General features: G+C 40.3%; 1 long non-coding RNA gene across 1 annotated transcript in view; it reads right to left on the reverse strand.

The window, feature by feature from the left end:
- Positions 1 to 5858: 5858 nt before the first annotated feature.
- Positions 5859 to 8982, reverse strand: part of LOC116705813 (uncharacterized) — a 17218-nt gene continuing 14094 nt past the window's right edge. The window contains exon 3 of the long non-coding RNA XR_004336051.1: positions 5859 to 6064. This is a non-coding gene — a long non-coding RNA (uncharacterized LOC116705813). The remainder of the gene's footprint in view (positions 6065 to 8982) is intronic.

The following is an 8982-nucleotide window of genomic DNA, read 5'->3' on the forward strand; positions in this document are numbered from 1 at the left end:
TGTGTGTGTGTGTGTGTGTGTGTGTGTGTGTGTGTGTGTGTGTGTTCTAGTTCTAGTGGGTTAATTTCTTTCCTTTCCATTTTGGGATTAAGGTACCACCCTCTTCATTTTCTCAATCTCTCTCTCCCTCTATCCTTCCCTTTTTCTCTGTCACTTTCCTCTGCTTTCTGGCTGAATTTTCTGCATTGACAAGGGAATATCCCCCTGTGGGATGAATAAAGTATTATCTAATCTAATCTAATCTGATTAAACCATAAAATATTGTTGTCCTCCATCCTTCTTTTAAAGATTTATTTTTAGCCTTTATTTTTGATGGGACAGACTGAGACATGAAAGGAGAGAGAGAGAGAGAATGACACACAACAAAGGGCCACAGGTCGGAGTCAAACCCTGTCCCACCGCATTGAGGACTAAACCTCTATATATGGGCACCTGCTCTACCAGCTGAGCTGTCTGGGCACCCACTGTGTTATCTGGGTGCCCGTTGTCCTCCATCCTTGCTGGAATCCTTGCCGCTCCCCTTAATTTCCATTGTTTATGGCCATAATAATCAATCAACAGGGCAAGGATCCAGTGTGCGCTGTGGGAATTGTTTACTCCGTCTAACCAGGAATTTACAACGTGAAGGATGCTGTGAGTGAATAGAATCCGCTCTATATATTTTATAAATTACGCGGTGATTTATTACTGTTCTGAAGAGAATTTCTCTTGTAGCTTTCCACTGAGATAGAACAGCGGGAGAGATTCCTCTACCTGCTAAAGGATACTTGGCGCGGTGGGTGCTTGTCATTGCAGAGTTGACTTTGTGTGGACAAACTGTCTTTCCGTTCACAACATCCCCCCACTTCCACAAATAGACAAGGAAACTGTTTACATACTATATATACAGCATATAGAAACTCGTCTTTCCATGATGTCATCATTTCTGTCATCTAGACCCTCTGGTAGTTAAAGTGATAAAGAGAAGCAGATGTATTTAATTTAAAAAAAAAAAAAAAGGACATGGCCATTTTGATTTTGATTGATAGCCATTTTCTGGTTCTCATGAGTTGATCACAATGCAAAGTCTCGGGCTGCTTGCACGTCCTGCTACTGTAGCTTATGTTATTAATATTCACAGTTCACAAAATACACTACTGGCATAAAACGCTGACAGTTTCCATCAAATCAGCAGTACATAACAATTAAAACATTTCCATGTATGGCAGCTTGATCTGATGTTAACCAGCATGAATCAAAGGGATGTAACCAGCCAAATTGGAAAGGAATGTGTAGTCTACTTTGGACCACAACGAACCACGTTGCATCACACAAGTTATCTGAAAACCATATTTGGTGAGCAAATCACAGATGAGATTGTATGCCTAATTGTGAACATGTGGAATGCATTACCTCTGCTATCATTATACAGCTTTTGGCAGGCTGCATTTCAACTCAAGCAAAACACGGAGCAGCTACCGATCATTTTTAAGTGTGCTCAGGCAGAATGTACACAAATAAGGACCTTTTTGGAATAACTCTACACTCAAATGTTCTGTATAACAGCTTGATATGCACAAATATCACCACATGTTCATATATATATATATATATATACATGTAATAAAATGAATGGAATGGAAATAAAACATTTCTCTTCATACACGCTATATGCCTATAACTGCATGATCCCACTAATGCTTTGGTATTTTGGCTTTCACATACTGTAGGCCTGCGCCATGAGACAGAGTTCATGATGAATGGGACTGCTGGATTGTGTCTATGATATATACACATAACGTCAGAAGATGGCTCCGGACCGACTTCCTTGATCTGGATCTAGTTGCTTTAATAGATAGATATTTGAAGAATGGTAAGTAAGGGATGGGACTCAAGCCTGTCAGTTTTTTTAGATGTGCTTCAGCCATCTGCTGCTGAGTCTTTGTCAATGTTGCCATAGGGACAAGAGCAAACAAAGAAAAGGTATGTCTGTCATTTAGCAACCCTATCTCCCCTGTTTGTAGTTGGACTGGTGAAGCAGAACCTTAGAATTCTGGATATAATACATACCAAATAGGGCAAAAAGATTCATCACTTTAATAGAATCATGTCATGAGCTCACATGTAAACATCACAGTTTGCTTGTGTAAGTGCATGTTTGTAACGTAAAAGACAGTGTCCTACCTGTGATGCACGAGTGCACACATGCCTGTCTGTGTGTGTGTGTGTGTGTCTGTGTGTGAGAGCCACCATACTCCCTCTAGTTGAGGAGACAGCAGACTCCGACACAGAGCTGGCATGATACTGCAGATGGCTCAGCATATTCCTATTCTCAGACACAACAGGCCCCGCTAGAGATCTTGGCTCCCTGCGATGCGACTTAATTGCAGACACAAGCAGGTTTGTTGCAAAACACTGAAAATGAAGGCATTAAAAACTGCTTGCATATACTGTACACAATAGATTTAACAAACCACTGTACACAGTCACATCAAGTATAATCAGCAAATAGCTTTTATTTTAATAGTTTTTAAATATATGCTGATTTTGGGGCCCTTTTGATGCTTTATTAAGATAGTGACAGAGAGGAAAGGGGAAGGCCTGCAGCATAGAGCCCTGGGCCGGTAAGGACTCACCCTTAACTGCACGCGTCCAACCCTGTGACTTATTCTGGGGCACTTTGATTTCACATAATGATTTTGTTAGATTAGCATAAGATAAGAAAAAATCATGTGAGAAGCAGGGGATCAGTAATTCAATGACCTGACAGAAACATTATTTGAGCCAAATCTGGTCAGATATGGACCAAATACACGTAAATCTGCTGCACATGTATGTGAAAGATCAACCTTCGGCTGTACACTTTATGTATTCCAGTGTTTCCGCTTAAATTCATTATTATTTAGGTCGCATCACAGTATACAAAAAAAGAACAGTATAACTGCAACACATGCAAAGAGAACCATCATTACAACTCCATTTCTAAAACTACTGTGGTACACTTACGACCTGTAATCTTTAGAGAAACAGGAAACATTGTTCCAGCGTGGGATATGAAACTGCACTTAAACACTGACTAGTGAGCTGAGACGTTCACAAATCATTGAGCTCCACGGAGCACCTGCCAACAACCTGCCATCCATGTACATGACCCGAGCACACGGGCTACACACACAGCTGCTGAGTGTGAGGGGCTTACAGGAAAGCAGATGGCTCCTCAGAGGGGGTCATTAATAGGAGCCGGTGAGAAGACTGTGTGTGGTGGGTTATTATTGGATGTAGTGTTGTGTGTTATTTAGGGATGAAAGTTGCATTGGTGACTCTATTTCTGGGCTTGTCTAAGTGGGAGGTTGCCAACAGGCACCAGAGAGAGAGAATGAGAGAGAAAGCGATGATGTTTTAGTCTGACAATATTCCACAGCTGACCTATTAATAATTACACAAGGTGTGAATGGCAGCCTTTGACCTGGGTTCAAAAGATTTCATTACCACAGCTTTTAAAGAATGTGTGAAGGCATACACACACTTCGTGGTTGGTTTATTGTCACTTGAGATGAGCAGAAGGACATTAACTTGGACATAAACTAAGATATGCAGTAAATGATGTTCATTCCATTTGTTGGCCAAACTCATATTAAAAGCACTCAAGGTTTCTGCATCCATAATGGATTATATGTTATATGTTCTGTTTTAGACCCAGACACATCCATGTTACTTCTCTATCCCATCCTGTTAATCGTTTTTTTGTTCTCGGTTGCTGTGGTGTGCCATGTTTCACACAGGAAGGTTGCAGTGTATGTCACTTCCTGTAACAAACGAAAGCGCAACTCCTTTACCCATCGGTTTAGGTCTTTATCTATAGAGGAAGTCTTTCTGTAATTAGAAAAGCATGCAGCTTCCTGTTATTTACTTATTTTTCTAAAGTGACATAGCTAAAATTCATCTTTTCACTGAAAGATTTGTCTTGGTGTTACATTCCCGTTCACATTACATTTTAGCCCACAATTTATTTGTGTAAAAAAAAAAGAATACAGATCACAACCGCATTCATTTAATTTAAAGTGAAGTTTAAATACATTTTGAGCAAAACCTCAGGCAAGCAAAGTGAAAATCTGTGACCCAGGCCTGATTTTATTTTGTTTCACTGTTTTATGCAGACGCAAAGGACTTTCCACCTGCTCTTCTTTTACATTTTACAAGACAGTGAACAAATCCGATTCTGCTCTGAAGGATGTGAAAAAGCAATTAATTACATCTGTGAGCCTGAATCATTACGGCACAAATCCCTCCCACTGCGCAACTACTCCGCCAAATGCAAACACAGGCCTCAGGCTCCCTGTAATTATTAGCACATTGTCCAAGGCCGAGGGAAACGCAATGTGCGACAGATTCGGAGGAGCTTACGACCGCCTGGAAGCTGAATGTCACTCGGCACGCTGCTTTTACGACACTGTTTAAACGGGCTCCACGACAACTGAGACATGGAGACTTTCTGAGGTGTAGCTCCGGCCCATCTAGCCAGCCCTAAAGTCCCTTTGTGTGTGTCTGTATTGGACGTTGTTGGTCAATTAAAGGCCTGGGAAGATAATCATTCACTCAAAAGACAGTGGTTTTTTGAAAAACAAGGGAAAACAAAAGCAATCCCAGGGCGCATTGTATCCTTGACAAGCTGAAGAAGAACTGGTTTGATAGGGATTAGGCAGAGGGGTGTGTTAGAGGGACTAGTTGGATCATGCATAGAAGATCTTCTAATGAACTAGCCTACTTAATAGACACTTTTCTTATAAAATTCCACTTAGATAAACCCATGGCTCATGGCTGCAGTCTTTGTGTAATTTGCACGCTCCTCTCAAAACTGATGAGGTTCATGCCAACAGTAACTGATAAACCAGACTCCAAAGACTTCAGATTCTGATGATTTCTCTAATTAATCTTGTTACAAGATTTAAAGAAAAATATACACCTGTTGATGTTCAGTGACCTGATGTTTTTTGGCAAAAAAGTTAGATGATAAGACTGATCCACTCTCATGTAGGTCTGTTAAATATGAAGCTACAGCCAGCAACCTGTTAGCTTAGCTGGGCGCCAGGTTAGCTCACCTGGTAGAGCGGGCACCCATTTTTAGAGGTTTACTCCTCGATGCTGTGGCCCTTTGCTGCATGTCAATCCCCTTCTCTCTTCCCTTTAAAGTCTAAGCTGTCCTATACAAATAAACGCCTAAAATGCCCAACAATTATCTAAAGAAAAAAGAAAGCTACAGCTGCAAGAAAACCCCAACCTGTTAGCTTAGCTTAGCTTAGCTTAGCACAAAGACTGGGAGTGCTGAGCTAGCCTGGCTCTGTCCAAAGGTAAGAGAATTGGCAACCAGCGCCTCTGAAGCTCAATAATTAGCATATCTCTCTATGTAATAACAAGGTTTAAAACTAGGAGACATTCGGAGAAGGCAGACATCTGCCAAATATAACTGTTGTTAACATGTACACACATAAACATAAACATGTATATACACATATATCTACATATACACACATATATACATATACATATACCTGTTCTGACTGCACCTCATTCTCCACCACACTACTTTAAATATGGATATTTATACTCCCAACTGTATACTATATCTATAGATATTTATATTTTTCAGTTTTTTTTAGACTTAGTATATATATATTTATCACTCTACAGGCTCTGCACACCCATATAAGCATTTATTTATTTTCATACTGTATTTATAGCTAATATCTCGACTTTTCTACGGTGTTTTTAATTTTTTCTGTGGTGTATTTTTTCTTTTAAGCTGTGAAATATGCACGTCATTTCGTACTACAGTGTACTGTGGAATGACAAACGAAGAAATCTTGAATCTTTATCTTCATTGTCAGCAGTCCGAGCTCTCCGATGGTTTTCTAAATGTCGTCTAAATGTCTGTATCCCTTCACTTTTCATTCCACAGATTGTGTAGGCTTACATATCCACAGCAGCCAAGCGGACTAACACTTTAACACATAAACACGTTTGTACAAACATGATGGGAGAAAGCTTGAGGTTGGAACGCTCGCCGAGTGCTTCACTTGGCCCATGACTAGTTAACCCTCCTGTTGTCTTTGGGTCAAATTTGACCCCTTTTTCAAAAAGTCTCTATATCAGAAATTTGGGTTTCTTTCAAGCAAATTGTCCAAAAAAGTAACGTGGCTGGTTCCCAACAACGCTGCTCACCAGTTAAATAAATAATCAGTGGTTTTTTTGTCAATTTTATAAGATTTGGAGAAAAGAATAATTGATAAAAAAAACTTGTGTGTGACAAATGTCAATAAAAAGTGACTAAAATGTGAAAAAATGAGTACAAAGTCACAAAAATGTGAAAAAGATGCCGAGCAAAGTGACAAAAAATGTCAAAAAAGTGACAAATGTGAAGAAAAAAAAGCTTTTTTTTCTTTCAAATGTTGAAAAAGTGACAAAAACATCCGGGGAAAGACACAAAAGTGCCCAAAAAGACGACCAAAACTTTGCTAAAAAGGTTTTTTTATTTGAAATTTTGACTCTAACAAAACAAAAATGTGCAGGTCGGCGGGAAGACAACACGTTAAGTAAAGAGAGCATACCATCTCTGAAATCCCCAGCTCTATGGAAACAACCGTGGGTAGAAGAGAACGGCGATGATAAGTGTGTGTATTCAACTGGAGATCTCACTGTGTAGTGTATGCGTGGTTGAAGTTAACAGTCACACATCCCATGCTTTTAGAGCGTAGATTGAGATTTACACTCGACACACGTCCTTGACAGTTGAATATTTCCGTGAAAGCATGTCTGAGGTTTTTTGTGTGTGTCATATTTCATAAAATACAATTTCATGAGCAACTGACTCTCTCATGTTGAAATGTGCACTGTCTGTGACAGTTTCCCGGTTTGCTGGATGAAAAAAAATGAGATTCAAATCAAAGAGGAACGCCTGAGTACACAAATGACAGAGGAACTGCCAATGAGCTCCATTTAAAAGTATTGTTTGAATCCACCCTCTTCAAAGGGCGTACAATAGTTTAGTCCACCCCCACCCTGCAGCATACAATGGCAGCGCTCGAGGCTAAAGCTGAATGTGAAAGACAGCGGAGCAGGTCTACTCGGGCTTTCATTCACCTCCACACTTCCGTAGTGAGTTTTCACTGAGGGACTGGTCACCGGAAACACATTTTTACATGAATCACATCTGAACTCCTGATTTGAGTGACGATGACGAGGAGAAGGAACTGAAAGAAATGTCTCAGTGTATCTATGAGGTTGCAGGGGAACTGGGAACAACTTCAGAGCGGAGTAGTTTCAGCTACACTCCGAGGCAGGGTTTTCTTGACAAAAATGCTGTTGGATTAGTAAATTCTACCTGGTTCTAAGAGGAGAGAAGAGCTCTTGAATCGTGCCCTTTAACTGAGGGCCACAGGTGAGTGTGACAGCATTAGACACCAGCCAATGTGTGCAGTGCATCTGCTGCTGAGTGCAGTGACAGCTGTACAAAAGGCCTCTGACATGTGTTGAGCAGCATGTACCACTGGCTCTGTGTGACGTAATGCGAGTTCAACAGATAATACAGTCCTCAGCTACATGTAGCACCAGGAGCTGTTTCCTTTCCTGAGAAAAGAAAGAGCATTTGTAGCGGTACATTCATGTCGGATTTCCACATCCACAGTGGAAATCATGAATGGAAACAAGATCCTACTTGACCCAGCAGAGGCACTGCCCTCAACTGTTCAAATAAAGCGGCGTCATTACAAAAGCGCACTGGGAAAATGCACAATATTCCTGTAAGTGCCGCTTCTCCCCATTACTGGAATGTGAGCAGTTTCAGGAGAGACCATAGACCAGGGGTTTCAAACTCATTTTAGTTCATGGGCTACATAACCCTGTTTTGATCTGAAGTGGGCCAGAGCAGTAAACCCCTCCAGAAAGATCCAAAACGTTATCGGCCACGGAGCGTCTCGTCAGTTGGATGTTGGAAAATGCAAGTTGCTTCTGCTACGACAGCGTTTTAAGGCTGTTGTAGGAAGAAAAAAAAAAAGTTACGGACCCAGGAGAGAGGGGGTAACATTCGGTGGAAAAACAATAAAAGACGTACATTTATGAAAAGAGAACTTGCATATTCTCTGAGATTAACCCTTGTGTTGTCTTCCCGTTAACCATGAAATTGCCCTTCCAGGTCAAAATAGAATTTTTTATTATTGCTTTTCCGATGTTTTTGTAATTTTTTGTGATTTATTTGTCACTTTTTGGGGCTTTTTTAATAAAAAAAAAGCGGAGCTGGTTTAATAACAGGTTTTACACTTATTCTTGTAATTCATGGTCAACAAACTTCATTTTTATCAAATTAAACATACGTTTTAAGTTAAAAAGGCGGAAATTATGAATTATTTTGACTAATAGTTAAGATCAGAGGATGCTGAATGGATTTACAGATGGGTAGATGTCAAAGTTTAGTCCGGATACTGTTTTGAAACCATAAAAAAAAACTAAAAAAAGAATTCAAATTCTAGAAGTTTAAATAAAACACCCAACAAATTCAATGACAGTGATCATCAATTTTACCTGGAGAATGTCGTATGAAATCATCCATGTTATCTTTGGGCAATTTGGTTGAAAGAAATCTATTATTTCTGATATAAAACACTTTGAAACGGGTCAAGTTGACCCAAGGACAACACCAGGGTTAAAGTAATACCATAAGTAATAATTTAGAATCAGAATGAATTACTTCTCTGCAATTTTCACACTTTGTCATCCAGCGGGCCTCATTGGACCCCTTGGTGGGCCGGTTCTGGCCCGTGGGCCGGATGTTTGACGGAGTGTGGCATTAGTGCGCCTATCTCAGTTCAACTGCCTGTCCCTGTCCTTCAAGGACACGTCACTTTAACGGTGCTGTTTTTTTTAACCGAGCAACGGGTCAAACTTCAAATCCCCGGCTGCAGAACAAACACTGCGTGAGCAAAGCGAGCAAATACAGAGAGAGAGAGAGAG

This window comes from Etheostoma spectabile, chromosome 18, assembly GCF_008692095.1.
Source record: "Etheostoma spectabile isolate EspeVRDwgs_2016 chromosome 18, UIUC_Espe_1.0, whole genome shotgun sequence".
In the NCBI taxonomy this organism is placed as follows: Eukaryota; Metazoa; Chordata; class Actinopteri; order Perciformes; family Percidae; genus Etheostoma; species Etheostoma spectabile.